The 13,634-nt window shown below is 41.6% G+C and overlaps 1 protein-coding gene across 3 annotated transcripts in view; it reads left to right on the top strand.

Moving 5' to 3' along the window:
• The window catches only part of AMER3 (APC membrane recruitment protein 3), a 39,670-nt gene extending 26,676 nt beyond the window's left edge, over positions 1–12,994 (top strand). The window contains exon 3 of one of the 3 annotated variants that reach the window (XM_039380136.1): positions 9,690–12,994. The gene's annotated coding sequence lies outside the window, so the exon portion shown is untranslated. Of the gene's footprint in view, positions 1–6,285; positions 9,669–9,689 lie in introns of those variants that run through there. The other 2 variants (XM_039380135.1, XM_039380138.1) reach the window with 2 other exon arrangements.
• Positions 12,995–13,634: the final 640 nt, after the last annotated feature.

The raw sequence follows: 13,634 nt of genomic DNA, 5'->3' as shown, positions 1-13,634 counted from the left end.
GCCAAACTAAATGGAAAAAGCAAAATCAAAGAGAGATATTATTTCTCTAGGACTACACATATGGGGATATCTCAGGGTGGCATACCACACACAGGAAGGCTGAGGGATTCCACAATATAATAATTGAAAAGATCAGATATTCTGTCTGGTAATTTCAACTGTTAAACATCTCTCTTTTGGGTTAGCAAGGGCACCAGCTAATACAGAACACAGTAGTTGTTCTGTATTGATAAATGTATCATAGTTGCAGTCAGAGAGAATAAAGTCTATCCCAATCTCCTAAGTGATATAAAATATTCCTTATTACTTCTGTTAAATCAAAACATTTATTCAAAAGTGCATCTAAAATTAATAAATACTCTAGAACATAAAAATTTTATGTCTAATGTATTTGCCACTCCTGGGTGCTTTTCATTCGTTCTCCTCACTCTTCTTAACTGAACAAGTAATTTACGTGAGTAATGAAAATAATCTGTGCAGCTTTTAATCTATTATTCAATAGCTAAAAGGAAAGTAAAAATCACCCTTTCTATCAATAATTCAGCCTTGGTGCTAATGCAGCCACTGAGCTGCCCCCCTTACCAGGGCCTCATGCATTTTTAATGCTTCGGGTCTTTGTTAGGAGGTCAAAGATGTGAATTGTGGTGAGAAACAGTTTCCAGGTGTGGGAAGGTCAACTAAAGAAAATTTTCCTATTGCCAACGAACAAATTCAACTGGCAGGACTGTAAAGGAAAACTGCACAGTTGGGTTCTCTGTGCCTGACTTTGCTGAAGATCAAAAAGATAAAGTCGAACTGCCAAGGCTGCCCTGACAGCCCTGGCTCGAAAAGAACCTGGAACTCTTGGCAGCCCCAGTGAAGCACTGGACAAACTTCAGCCAGCTTGGTCACAGTTCATTAGCCTACCTGGATCCAAACCCACATGCTGGGACAGGTGCTCTCTCCAGAGAACCATAGGCACAGGTCAAGGATCTGATTGCAGCAGTGCTTCCCTCACAGCCACATTTTTACTGGTTTGGATGGGACTGCAATTGGGATACCTGTCACTAAACTTCAAACCTGGACTGCTTGGACCAGACCTCAGCATCTAACGAGTATACCTGGCCTCTGTAGCTCTACTTCCAGTGATGCATTTTTAGAGAATTGCTCTTTAAACACCTCAACAGTTTTTAGAGCCCCAGAGGTATGAATGGCTTCCTTGTCTATCTTGCAAAGTGCGAGCTGAGCACTTGCAAGAAAAAGAGCTTAGTTATCGAGGCTTTTTTTGTCTGCTAATAACCCCCTCTGAGAGTGTAATTTTCTCTAATAGTACAGTTGTCTTCTTCAGGAAAGATTAGCATGTCAAGTAGTCTCTTCAGGAGGGCTCCACAACCTCTGAGCTCAGACAGGCACCATCTCCTGTTAAGGGTGGCACAGAAAACTCCTCTGAGTTGACATCAGAGAGACTGATGAACTTTCAGACCCCTCCCATGAAGTGGTGCAGGTGAACATGCCACCAAGGAGCTGCTGGTGTCTTTGCATGCCTTCCCATTCTGTCACACAGAGCGGTTCTGGTACAGAGATGAGATCCTGCCCACGTATTCCTGGAATAAAACACTCCTGCCCCAGCATGAGAAGCTGCCCCAGTCAATCTGCTCTGCTGAAGGGCTGACAAATTAGCTGAGGTTCTGCACTGGAAATGGTCCCATTTTATTTTTACCTCTTTAAACTCTACATGACCCAGCACTTTTTAAGACAGGAAAAGTGAAGGATTTGCCTTATTTCATCATGGCTCAAAATGAAGCCAATCAATTTGTATGTAACACTTCGCAATTTCTCTCCAGCTCTATTTATTGCTGTCAGGCCTTCTTCAGTAAGAGGAAGTGATATTAATCTGGACCTGAGAGTGGAAGCATCCATTTTACATCTGGAATTGTTCCAGAGGGAAAATTAAGCTTGTTCCTCTGTGTGTCACATCACTGCTTCATGTAGATTTGCATTCCAGTGAAGCTTAGAAAACTTATATAGATCTATGTATTGGTTACTTACTACCAAAACAGTATCACAACAATTGGCCTTATAAATACACTAAGGAGGTAAAAATGAACAGGATTTTGTAAGCTCTAGCACAAAGGTCAGTGATCACAAAAATATTCAGGCAAAAGCCAATTTCAATTTCAGCTTTGCAAGAGCAAAAAATAAAGATCATGTAACCATTTCTGTTGCTGCCATGACCACATATTCCAGGCCTGGATGTCTGATTTCCTTCCCATTTACCCTCCTTCACTCCCTACATTAAGTGCTGTATAAACAAAGGCCACCTTTTGGGTCTGTACTCCTAAGGGCTGGAAATGATGTCTAGGGATGACACTGGAAAGCAAACACCCATAGATGGATACAGACAGATGGAAAAGGACAAGGAAAAGGAGAGTACCAGTCTCCTTTGGTAGTGAGAAGTGCCATCTAGTGTTTTCATACTTTTAGGGGTGGACTTCCACACACAAGAAGCTCCATAGAACAAAACATTAAATTTCTTCTGTGGAAGCATAACAAGAAGACAGTGCAGACTCCTATTGTTGACTAATCATAAACACGAATCAGTATTTAGGTAGGCTAGGATACAACTCACAGGATAGAGATTGGCCTTCAGAAGCCTTGGAAGGGGGGGTCAACCACCAAATGATGGATGTTATGGAGTAAGATAGATGAGGGGAAATACAAAAAGCAACAAGTGTTTGGCTTCAAATAGACAGAAAAATACTATTTTTAAATTACAACACTGAGTGGATATGAACAGGCAAGACTGTGCTGTTTAAGGCCAGAGGCAAGGGAAATTTTGATTAGAAATTTTAAAACTAATACAAACATGACATAAATTACAGCCTTAGATAGATGGATAAAAGGATTTCAGGCACAGAATAAACCAGATGCAGACACAGTCTGGATGTGAGAACAGAGAGAGAATTTTGAGTCAAAGGCAGTGCAGTGACTTGCAGGATAGTGAGCTGCACCCAGCAAAAGAAAAGGAGTTGGCTCAGGAAAATTAATTGCAAACATACTTCCGACCAGTTTGCTGCTTACTGTTGGTTGCTGGGGGCTTGTTTGCTGACCTTAACTTCAGCAAGTCAGCAAATATACCACAGATGTGCAACACAAAGATGACACAGGATTCACTGCAATCCAGACTGACTGTGCCCTGCAGACACAGCCAGTTTGTACATGGCAATCAATGAGCCAGATGCAATTGTAACTCTGCTAACTGCCTGGAAATGATGCATTTTTTAAAAACTGAACAATTTGAGAGACTGTATCGCATTCATTACCATTTCAATCAACAGCAGCACAATGGAGCACTGACAAGATTTAAATGACTGCCCAATATAAATAATCTGAAAGGCTCACGATAACTGGGGAAGAGATTATTTACAGACTATTTTATTATAGGCTTCCTATTTGGCTAAGATATTGTACATGTGAACTTCTGCGTCAGCCATAGCTGTGCAGGCAGCTCTTTCAGAGAGAGAGATAAGAAAAGAAATAAGGTTGGGGAAGGCGTAATGGAGGCATGGAAAATTGATTTTCAGACTGACGGTGACCTTGACTGAGAGGTTGAACATGAGCTGTGAAGCAAACAATGAGGATGGGAACAAGCTGCAGACAGCAAAACTGCAAAGTTTGTTTGGAATCAGGGATCACAGACAAATTCTGACAGCCTGCCCCTGCCCCCATAATCAAGTGCACTAAGCATGTGATGATTTTTTAACTTGCAGGGACTTTTTTAACTTGCAGGTATTTATGAAAGCACTACAGAGCTCAGACACTATTTCTCTCAGAGACAGCATTCCAGAAGGATGTTACTCAAGTCACTTGTGATGAAAAAAAAAAAGAGAAATTTCTATATAATGTTATCAGTTATTTTATCACATTGTGATAATTCCATTTGCTCACATACTCACAAAATATTTAATCTAAATCATTTTCTGCTATGAAATTTTTTAGAATGGGTCTGCAGACATGAAAAGATTCACAGAAAGAATGCAGTCACAAAGGAGGGAAAAAGCACTGCACATGATGCAGTTAAGAAAGGCGGGGAAGAGTGGCTGCCTGACCTTTGAAGTTTGTCATGGAGTTATGGTGTCAGATACAAACTGCTCTGAACAGTTTGTTCAGAAGTGCAGAACAACCAGGGACCATGTTACTCCTAAATTACTGTTTCTCCAGCAAGAAGCAGTTAAAGAGGCTCTGCCTTTATTTTCTTTCTGTGCCTTTTCTATTGTGTAGTTTGGGGAAAGGAGGGACTGACAAGTTAGGTGATGTCTGCACTCAGAATGCCCTGTCAGCACAGGTATTATGTATTATAATATTATGCATATACCATGCTGGCACAGCATTCCAAGGCAGATGCAGCTTACAACAGCAAAAAAAGATTTTTACAGTATAACTTCTCGATTACCTGTGAATGACAAGATGTTTTTTATGCACAAGTGACTTCAGGTTACACCCCAGGTGCTGATCTGTGCATAATTGCCTCATCACAAAATCAGTAGTACAGTCCTGGCCTTTGAGCTATGGAGGAACCTCTATTCTACCTAGAAAACACTGCTTTGGTTTCTTAAGATCTCTAGAGTGGCATATAAAGGCTGGAGAAGGACAGAGAATATGTGCTGGATTTCTTCCCTGTCTAAAGCTCATTCTGAATGAGAATTTGAGGTCTACAAGCAAGGAAAACTGTACAGTGTTCAGAGATGTAATATTACAGCATCGAGGTCCTTTGGCCCCTGCACAGAGATCCTCTGAACTCACAGGGCACCAGCACAGCTGCAGTGCATATGGGTGGTCAGCCTTCAGCAGGGCTGAAATCCAACCCACTATCGCCAGTAGTATTGGAATTTCCTACAAAATGTGTTTCTGAATAGAAATCACGGTACTTATTTTTGTTAGTGTGCTCAAGGCTCTGTTCTGAAACGATACATGCCCTGAAACAGAGGTGACTGGGAAATGAAAACCCTCCAGTTTTTAAAAAATCAGGCCAATTCACGATTACAGTTTTTTAAAACTAAGGTTTGTCAGGGAAAGGGAGTTTCTGAATATCCCAGACCACTGAGGTGGATTATCTGCCCGTTCTGTGCTTGCTGCTTATGATCAATTCAGTTCTACTGTCCAATACTCTAGGTAGTGAGGTGGTTTTCTTATTTTTCTGGAAGCATTTTTTTTATTGTTTCAATAAAACTGAATTTTCACAAGTAATATTTAAACTTTTGAAAAGTAGTGTATTCTCCATTTGAAAATCATTCCTTCAGAAAATTCCCAGCTAACTTCCAACCTACACAGCAGCTGGAGCAATTAGCTCTGTGTGATAGCAGAGCTAATAAATAACCTTGGTATCAAGGTTATTATAAGCAGTTCAATTGCCAGGCTAGACAAAGAATGCTTCAGGGCATTCCCTCATGGTAGAAACAGCTCCTGCAAAAAGCTTGTCTCAATTTCCCATTTCCAGTGTCTACTTAAATTAAGCTAATCAGCTTTCTTTTTTTGTTGTTTTTTTAGGGGCTTGGGGGGGCAGGTATAGAGGTCTATTGATCTCTTAACTGATAGTGTTAATAAGCTTCCATACCAGACTTCCTTGACTTGGAATCTCCTCCTGCTGTTCCCTTTCAACTGCAATCAGAGGGGTTTTCTCTTAGCTTGGAGAGTCCATATTAGGCCAATCTTCCATCAGATACATGGTCAGCTTCACTCATCTAATCACTCTCAATTCTGAGGCTGAGATAACAGGCATATCTTTGTCCCAGATGAAAGAAGGAGAAACCTTATAATGCAGGATCCTTCATCGCAGGCCCTTAAGGGGACAGTGGCCCTACATTCTAACTTGCTCCTGACATTAATAACTCCCCAGACACTCTTCTCTCTAGCAAAAGCTACATCAAATATTTTTTTAATAGATTTCCTTAGGCACATGAGCCTTGCAAAACATCCCCTCTGGCCTTAAAGGGCCAGTGTTCTGCTGCAGCCAACAAAAGATTGAAATATGTTCTTTAGGTATGATGAAAAATAACTGAAAAATTCAAGCGTTTACAACAAGGGTTAGCAATTCAACTGATAAAAGAAAAAGTTACACCACAAAAAAAAAAAAAAAGAAAAATCATCAGACCTGATTGTAGGAGGAAGGAACTGAGAACTGGGACATCACTGAGTCTATTCCACAGTTTTAATTTGCAGGTAGAGCTGAGATATCATGAAAACTGCATTGCAAAAGGGGAGCTGCTCAGGAACTGAGTAATTAAATAATGCCACTATAAATTCCAGGAAATCTGCAGATGAAATGACTGAGCTGCTGCCTAGGAAATTCTAAAATGTCAGATATTCTACAAAGGAACTGGACTTAGCAAGGATTACGGCTTCAGGAATGACAGGCTGCAGAGCCCTCTGGCAGTGCCGGGCACACCGTGAGGACCCCAAAATCCCGCTCCCAGACCCCCCTCTCAGCCCGCCGCCCTCCTGCTGCTCGGCTGCGCCGCCTCCTGCTCGCCGGCTCCAGCACAGGCTGCTGCGGGAACGAGCCACCGGCGCAAGGAATACAGCGCTGAAGAACTTCCCCGCACTGCCTGAGGCCAGGCCGGGGACACGGCAGCCCGTGCCTGGTGACACAGCTGTGAACAGGATGCGTGAATACTGGAACGCCGCACTGTCTACATCCTTTCTGGACCCTTGGGAGGGCCGACGTGCTCACAGGTGTTTTCAGATTTTGGTTACAGGCACAGTTTAGGGTTCACGGCAATTCAGATCATCAGGTTAGATCTGCACCATGGACATTTCTCACAATTGCTACCAGAGCCACTGTCCTTGTCCTCTGGGCTGTCAAACAGCAAGTTCCAGGGCCCAGAGCAGGAAACACACATTAAAAACTTCCCTGTCCTGTTGCCAACTCTGATGCTGACATGGAGTGTTTTGAATAAGCACATCACCACCCTGAGTCTTTTACTTACCTCACTGTAAACTGGATAGAACATTTATTTCTCCAGGGTGACAGGGCTTGGGTGTAACTTTTCACCGCAGATGGGGCCTTAGAGAACTGCAAACTATGTTACTTCAAAAAACTGACAGAAACACCTCTCTGAGGACGGCACAGACTGGGAGCTTGCAGTGTACATTCAACAGAAAGAAGCACAGCAATCCAAACAATTCCATAAGACCTTTACACTGAGCAGCTTTTCATATAATTTTTTTCCAGACACATTCTAAACCTCTTTGTTTTTTTTCCAGGAACTGCCAACATTCAGGTTACATGGTGATTTTCAGGTGCCAAAACTCTCATTTTTGCCAAGCATCCTGAATGACTTGGGCATAGCAAAGAAACTGAGCTTCTTAGCAAAAAGCTTAGGCACGACACAACTTGGGAGTCAACTTGATAAACTCCTCACTGCAGGCGACCTGGCCTCATCAACCCTGGCTACAAAGCCCAACTACAAAATACATCTATTATGTAAAAATTCTGCAGCTTGGACCCCGAAGCCTGAGGCTGCTCCAGCAGAGCCACAGAGGGGACGTACCCAGGGCCCAGAGCTGGAGCTCGGCCGCGAGGTGTCAGCGCTCCCCCGGCAGTGCTGGGCTTGGGCTCCGCGGGGAAAATCCCTGGAGCGTCAGAAAGGGACACGATCCACAGCTCCTGACAGCACTGCACAGTGCAGGAGGTCCAAACCGGTCCATCGGTCCCTTCTAACCCCTGGAAAAACCTCCAGATCAAGGAAAATAAACTGTAGCAAGTTCATGAATATCACAAATTCCTGTGCTGACCTGCCAAATACTGCTGCAGTATTTGTGTTTGGGATTCTCAGAGGATTAGGCCTCCTCCCTGATTGGGAAGCATGCCTGGGTCGGTGGAGCAGGCAGGAATGCAGATATTCCCAGCAGCTGGATCATGAGCACAAACTAGGGAGCCATTTCTGCTACTGCCTAGGGACACTGACAGGCTGGTTGTGTATAGGAGACCCAAAGCATCAGTGTCTGAGTAACAAAAACCACTCGAGTATTGCAGGAGTGCAGAGGTGTCTTCTACTTACATTTCCACTTACATGAAATGTAAATAGAAATAGTAAGAGGGCATTAACAATTTTTTACTTAAGTAAGCCATCCATAAGCACATTTGAAGATTTTTCTGGTTTTATCTTTTACTTCTTAAAAGTCACTTTCAAGTGACTTTTATCACTTGAATTTCTAAGCCTTGTTGCACATCCTTTCTTCAGAGCTTTCACTGAGAACAGGGTAAGAGTGAGATCCTGCTGATACCCAAGTGGCTTTGGTGACCAAGTCCCCTCCCGGGGATCCCCTGTCCCATCCATCAGTGTGCCGCCCTCCTCTGCCTGCCCAGTCACAGCCCTGTTGCCTGCTCCTCACAATGGGCAGAGGTTACCAGCTGGCACGAGGGAATCGAGAGTGCAGCAAAAGCCACACTCTGAATTGCATCTACAAGAACCTGTAAGTCTCAATACACCAGAGAGGTCCATCTCAGCTGATCTGATAACACTTTTTAAGAGTACCTAAGGCAGGTCCTCAGCAAGAACTGTCTGGGGGAAAAGTAGGCATATTCTTTCTTCTACTACTTCCCTCAACATCTAATCCTGCACTTCTTTACATTAGTGCCTTCCAACCCATGAAGTGAGTCACTTAGATGAGCTCTAGGAAAGGACTTTGCACAGAAGAGGACACATAAATGACATCAGAGGGAAATAGATTGATCTGTCCAAATCTATTTGCTATGTTTTAGTGACATCGCTGTCTGAGCCAGCAGCAGAGACAGAGATGCCACAGGAAGGGAACAGGACAGCAACAAAGAAAGGGAATTGTAGGAGGTCTGGGCTGGCTAGGGGGGACAATGGGAAAGCTGCAGTTGCTAGGGGAATACTAAAGCCAAACAGAACTGATTGCAGATCTCCACCTTCAATTCCTGAAGGTGAGGTTCCTCTGCAAAAAGTCTGGGAAACCATTGTGCTGCATCACTGGAAAGAATTGTGAAAAAAATACAACTACATTTTTAGGAGTGGTGAGGGCTCTGAGGATTGCTTGACTTATCTCATGGAAATTCAGAAGCTTAATGACAAAACTCCTGCTAAAAAGACACTTGCAGGTAGATGGAATATGGGACAAAGTTAACAAGGTACCCTAGACTTGTTTGTCCTCACCAGCACAGAAGGCGCATTTTCTCTTCCATGAAGAGCCACTGCATGCAGCTTAGAAGGCTGCAGTGCAACTACATTGGGGCTTGTGAGCTGAACTTTGAGAACAGGACAAAATGAGAGTGAGAGCATCTGGCTGAGGAGAGGGGCACTCCTTTAATTTCTTGTGCCACAACACAAGGCCATGACAGCAAATGTTCACAGCGTTTGCACTCACTGCTCTCTGAGAGTATTCTCAGTATGTGCTACAGCAGTAGGTATTTAATGAGCATTAAGGTAATAGATTTACTGGAGCTCCAAGAAGAGATGGATTTTGATGCTAAGCACTGCAGTGTTTTTTGACTGAAACACTGTTTACTTTGAATCTACAAAACAGGAAATTCTTATGTCATTGCTAATCTGACCCTGGTTGCATTCTGGTGGCAGCCAGTTTTTATTTCTAGTTTTAGTTATTTTCCCTCATTCACTCAGCAACGTATTTTAAATAAAAACCTGAAATAAATAGATGAACACATAAGATGCTTTTGTTTATATTGCAGGTACAACACTGAAGAATTAATTTGTAGATATGGACGTCCCCCCAACACACAATACAGCATGACACAGTTCCAGGATGCTCTGCCGAGATCAGAATCAACAAGGATTTCTCTCTAGAGATCTCACCAGAGGTGTTGCAGCAGAAAATCATGCTAGTCTGTCTAACTGACAAACAATTAGGAGTTCCTGACAACCATGCACACCCCTGAAGCCATGCTTGCAGATGGCTGGTAACTAATACTCTTTTTTAAAAAAGACAACCAACTTCAGTAGGATTTTGTAAAAAGCCATGGCATGGCAAGGTTTAAGAGCAAAAGACAGCATATTTCTGTCACATTGTGCCACACAACTGAAAATACCACTATATTTTTAAAACACAGGTATGTGCAGAATGAGCTTTCACTTGGGAAGCTGTTATGAAGAGGTAAAATTGTTTTTCATTGTACTAATTTTTCTTTAATTTTAGAGAAAAGCTCTATATATTTTATGACAACTGTTTAACCATCTTAAAGCAACAAGGTTCTAGACTGCAGATTATATTGGTATGGCAAGATTTACTGCCTGGGGATAGGTATTTTTTAAACAAACAAAAATATCAGGAAGCAGATACAGTATGCCCTGTATTGTCCAAAGACATGTATTTATCATAGCAGAAACTGTGAATAATGAGTTATACCTGCAAATCACCATCAAAAAGATAACTTCTTTGATTCTGTTTTAAATGAAAGCATGTTGTTTATATCCATGATAATGGCTGCACTCAATCTTACACAAAGTTGTCTTCTTCTAATTTAAATACCAGTGTCAAAGGACTAGACGAGATACATTGTTAACTCAGTTTTCAGATTTTTATGGCATCCTTGGAGTCAGTTTAACAGAACAGTCGTTGTTTTCATGCCCCAGTTTGAATCTGGTCTTGGCTGTCTCTTACTCTGAGAATAAGCTGAAAAAAACCAACAACTGTGGTTTGTAAACGGGACCCGATGATCCAATGGTCCCATGTGGCCATGGTATGTTTAAAGAGATCTTAATAACCTCATCCAGTATCCTGCCTCAGACAGGATTTACAGGCAGTATCTTTGCCCTGAGGTTTGCTATCATGGGGAAAAGTAGAAGAACCTATGAGGCTGGGACTGCAGCAAGGGAAAAACAGATTAGATTAGATGCCTGAATTTTGATGTCTCAAGATCATTTCTACCTTCAATCATCTATAATGTAAAGAATATATAACTACAGTATTTAAGAGATGCCTGCATTTGGAAGAATTTGGATTTAAAAATGCACGATGCTCCAAGACTGGTGTTTTTAAATGAAATCACATCCCCTAGATAGAGAACTTTCTCAGTATTACTCTACACTTAACGAGAGGAGAGCTTCTCTCTCCAACACCCCAGGACTGCCAATACAAATCAACTTTCAGAATGCAGTCAATTTACCACAAGTATCTCCTGAAAATATAGATAATAGGTATTTAAGACCCGCTTCCATGGTACAAAACTACATCTCCGAAGACTGCTCAGAATTTGCCATTTAACCTTTAAAAGCCTGCAATGCCAAGCAGTTCCTCATGTAGTCATTCTTTCCAGAAACACTAAATGACGTATTAGATTTGGGCTAATAAAATGATAATAAACATTGGGCTTAAAATTCCAGCCCAGAGCCTTGAGGGAGCAGAGGCAGAATTTCCCATCCTTGTGGCATCCCGCACATCTCTTCCCTGGAGTTCAGGTTGAGTAAACAACATCACAGAGGAAAAGAAGGGCAACAGAAAGAGAAAAGCGACTTTGCTGCCACATGGTAAAGGAGACTATTTCAAAGGAGTCTATTATTTCTCCTGCCTTACAGGCACAGAGTAACAAATGATTTGTCCAACATTATTTATCTCCCAAACTGGTGTCTTCTTTCTCCTGCTGCTGCTCTTCTCCCTGTAAGTCCTGCTCATGTGTTAGAGCTACCCAGTCCCTGCTGCTGCCTGCACTAAAAGTGTTCAGAGCTCCTCTCTTGTAGTCTCTGCCCTTCACACCGGGAGGAGCCAACAGCTTCCCACTGGAACAGGACTTGTGCTGCTCTGCTCACTGCCTCTAAAGCTGGGCTCTCTGGATGTACAGTGGCTCCCTACGATACAATCCAGAGGCAATGAGCACAGACAAGGAAGACGGGCTTTTACTCCTCTTGTGCAGGCCCAGCATTCACACAGAGCCTGTCAGGTCCCTCCGGATGGCATCCCTTCCCTCAAGCATGGGAACCACACCGTGCAGCTCAGTGCCCTCAGCCCCACTGTCCATGGCACCGACAGAGCTGTTAAACAGCACCAGTCCCAAATCCAACTCCTGAGGAACATCATTTGTCAAAAAATATTTTTTTTCCTCATCTCATGGTTCACTAAAATGAACAAAAATGTTCTGGAAAAATTATTTTTAAAAAAACTATATTCTCCTAAAGACATCCATTCTTGATATTCCTTCTTTTAATGCAGAGTCCACTGGAGTTTCAGTGGTATTTTTGGAACTCCCAGCACAAAGACCAGTACCTGAGTATCCTTAACAAACTCCCACTTACTGCTATGAATAGAGAAAGCATTCATCATTTTATAAAAATTGAGTGGAAATAATCTCATACTAGTAAAAATGTCTGAAAAAAGTACAGAGAGAAATATCAGACCCACATGAACTGTCAAGTAAATGTTCCTTCCAAAAGCAAAGCATTAAAATGGCATTCTGGTATTCCAGTCAAATGTTAGTGATGTGAACTTACAAGTCCTAGAATAATACTTTGCTTCACTCACAATATTTCATTGTCCTAAGTAAGCTGGTGCGTTTGGTGGCAGGATGTTTTACATGTTTACACTTTACAGCAAATGCACAGGACACACAATATAGTTGCAGGTAAAATGAGGGATATTTAAGAGAGAACAGTGTTACATATTCTGACTTCTACTTAATGAAAGGATAAAACTCCTGGATGAACAATGTACATGCATGGTACATATAAATATATATATATATCTACATATGCATAATGAGTGTGTACACACACCTAAAAAGAGGCTTTGTGCAAACTTGTTAAGTTCAAGAATAGGAAAGAAATCTGAAGCAAGTACCTTTAAAATCTGAGTAGCAGATTAATAAAATTTCAGTACATACATGGTTTATTATGTAACTAAGATGCATGCATTTATATGCTATTTAACATATTTTGTTAACTATTTTTCATATATGTCATATCTGATGTACATATGCTTTATGTATTATATTTTAGTTACCATATTCTACATTACATATTAAAGTCACTTGGATTCAATGTTATGTTTGGTCTCTAATCAACATCACTTTATTATTTTGTATGGCGTTAGTGAATTTACTATTTTCCAGCACTGCAAATTCATTGTTCAGCAAAAAACCCTCCTACTGTTTATGAATGATTTATTTTCTTTAAATCCCCAGCCTATATCAAAGGCTTATAGATGCAAAATTCGCTGCTTCTCTAATTCTTCTCCTTGTGTAGGAGAACCCGGCTTATAAGTCAATGAGCACTGGGAGAATCAGAATATTGAGAAGTTAGTAGATTATCAAGTGTATGTAATTTAGAAAGTGGATTAGTTTCTAAACATAGGCACTTACTGCTTTGAGAAGTGCCAGCCACGTTTAGGAAGGGAAGTTCTGGTCTCTATGAGGAATTTGTCCTGATCTAACTACCTTTTTCCACATGCCTTATAAATTAGCTGATTGACTCCTTGAAGAAAGCACTAACTTTCAGGTGCATCTGAAAGTGTCCCACTTTCAAAAGTCTTGACTGGCTGAAGAAATAAAGAAATTGAGTTAGATCTGGCATAACAGAGCACAGACTGGAGTTTGAAGTAACTAAGTAGGTATGCACAGCAAATTTGCCTTGTCTTTCTAACTGTGGGAAGACATATAAGTAACATGATATTTACAAATACTTTAA

Source organism: Pipra filicauda, unplaced genomic scaffold (assembly GCF_003945595.2).
Source record: "Pipra filicauda isolate LSUMZ 115617 unplaced genomic scaffold, ASM394559v2 scaffold186_size1760508_pilon, whole genome shotgun sequence".
NCBI lineage: Eukaryota > Metazoa > Chordata > Aves > Passeriformes > Pipridae > Pipra > Pipra filicauda.
Note: the sequence above shows the minus strand (reverse complement) of the source record. Positions and strands in the feature narration are given on the sequence as shown.